Below are 2,275 nucleotides of genomic sequence, written 5' to 3'. Positions count from 1 at the left end.
AGGAAATGAGCTGGGAGCTGGCTCTGGGCACAGACCCCACACAGCACCAGGACCCTGCTGGGCAGGGCCAGGCAGAGGATGGATGCCAGACCCAGCACCTCCAGCTCCTCTTCCCAGACACTCCTGTGCTTCAGCAAGGTGGGGCCACCAGAACATCCCCACTGCCACCCATGGCATGGCCCAGCCATGATGCAGGCATGGGATCACTGAATGGTTTGGGTTGGAACCTTAAATCTCAGCTCATTTCACCCTCCTGCCATGGCAGGGACACCTTCCACTGTCCCAGGCTGCTCCAAGCCCCGTCCAGCCTGGCCTTGGGCACTCCCTGGTGTCTTCTCTGGGCACCCTGTGCCAGGGCCTCCCCATCCTCACAGGTCAGAATTTCTTCCTAACCTTTAAGTTTCCCCTCTTCCAGTTTGATCCCATTCCCCCTTGTCCTGTCACTGCAGCTCCAGAGGAAGAGTCACTCTCCCACTTCCCTGGAGCCCCTTCACACCCTGGGAAGGTGCTGGGAGGTTTCCCCACAACCTTCTCTTCTCCAGGTTGAACAGCCTCTCTCAGCCTGTCTCCACAGGGAAGGTGCTCCAGTGCCCTCAGCAGCTCTGTGCCCTCCTCTGGAATTGCTCCAACAGTTCCACGTCCTCCTCATGCTGCAGGTGCCAGAGCTGTACCCAGTACTCCAGCTGGGCTCTTTGCTGCATGGAACAGGGGCTGGGATGGGAAGCTCCTCAGCAGGACCAGCTGTGCTGCTCCTGCCCTCTGCCCACTGCTGTCCCCAGGGGCTGGAAAGGCTCTGCCCACCAAGCAAACGTGACATGAGGCACCTTTGCCATCCTTCTGCAGACTGAAGAGCCCAAAAAAGAACCTGTGCCTCGCAGGGATGAGGCACAGTCAGTTTGCTTTCACCTGCAGTGGGAGGTTTGTGAGTCTGAGTCCCAAAAACTCAGCATCCCCTTGGCATCTCATCACAGAGCAAAGTGCTTCCTCCAAAACACAAGGAGTGCAAAGCTCCTGGCTTGAATGATGATTTTTGAAGAAGAAGAGAGGAATAATAATTCCTCTGGATGAAATACTGTGCTGGCCAGAAGGGTAATTTTGAGTCAGGGTTGAGATCAGATGTTTTATCACTGTCTCCTCAACTCTTCTTGACTTTCAACTGCAATTTGATAAATCAGCATAATACCTGGCATGGTAATTGCTGGAGATTTTATTCCTGGTGGGGTTACTTTATTACACTGCAAGCACATTAGAGAACTTTCTGTTGCTCTGCCATTACTGTTGTGTGGACAGAGGCCAAATAAAGCAGGGCTCAGAGGTGGTGTTTCTGCAGGTGATACTGGTGAGCTCCTTTCAGGTGTTTGTGAGCTGAGTGTCCTCAGCAGGGCTCAGCCCCTCACTCTCTGCACCTCCACAGCTCCTGCCCACACCCTGCTTTGCTCCTCTCCCTCTGGTTGTGCTCCCACTGGGCAGCAAAATCTGGGATCACACAGGATGCCTCACCAGGCAGCAGAAAGGACCAGGAGATGCTGCAGTGCTGTTCCTCCTCGTGGCTTTGAAGGCCAGCCAGGTGGGGACCTGCTGAAGTCACTGCCAGAACTCAGTCACAGAGGCAAAATGCAATTCCCTGTGATCCCATTAAAATTTTATGATGAATGAAGCTCTTGCACTGCAAGTCTGTGGGAAAGAGTAACACTTCTACTGCTCTTCAATATGTAATTAATGCACATTTCATTGCTTCCCAGATGAAGTTTTGGTCATGGCAGGTAGCTATGACTATAAAATGACACTTATTTTAGATGGGATACAGACCAAAGGTCAGTGCCTTGTGCAAATCCAGGGAGCCAAGCGTGCCCTGGGCCGTCCATCTCCCTCAGAGCTGCTGCTTGTGAAGGGAAGGCAGATGGAAAGTGTGGATCCATCTGTCCTAGAGGGTCTTCTGGAGTCTGATGTGACTTCACCCTCCTCTTACACCCCTCTGTCCCATGGCTGAGCATCCCTGTCCACATTGCCTTTGGGACACCCTTCAGCCAAGCAGCTGTTCCACAGCCAGGTTCCCTCAGCTCCTCAGCCCTCCCCGTGGCTCCTGACAAAGGGGAAATCTGAAATGCCACCTGTTAGCAACAAACAAGCTAAAAATCCTCCTGTTCTCTGAGAAATTCCCAGGCAAAACCAGGCATTCCCCTCTGGATTCCCTCCTGATCACCCACAGGCTGGTCATAACTCACTGTGGGTACATCTGGGGGATGTGGCTCCCTGCACCCCTGATTTAATCCCT

The 2,275-nt window shown here is 53.3% G+C and overlaps 1 protein-coding gene across 1 annotated transcript in view; it reads left to right on the top strand.

The window, feature by feature from the left end:
• LOC107213168 (perilipin-3-like) overlaps nucleotides 1-2,275 on the top strand; it is a 663,366-nt gene that overhangs the window by 392,966 nt on the left and 268,125 nt on the right. The gene's annotated exons all lie outside the window — the stretch shown is intronic.

The sequence above is a fragment of the Parus major genome, chromosome 20 (genome assembly GCF_001522545.3).
Source record: "Parus major isolate Abel chromosome 20, Parus_major1.1, whole genome shotgun sequence".
Taxonomy (NCBI): domain Eukaryota; kingdom Metazoa; phylum Chordata; class Aves; order Passeriformes; family Paridae; genus Parus; species Parus major.
This window is presented reverse-complemented; position numbering and strand designations above follow the sequence as displayed.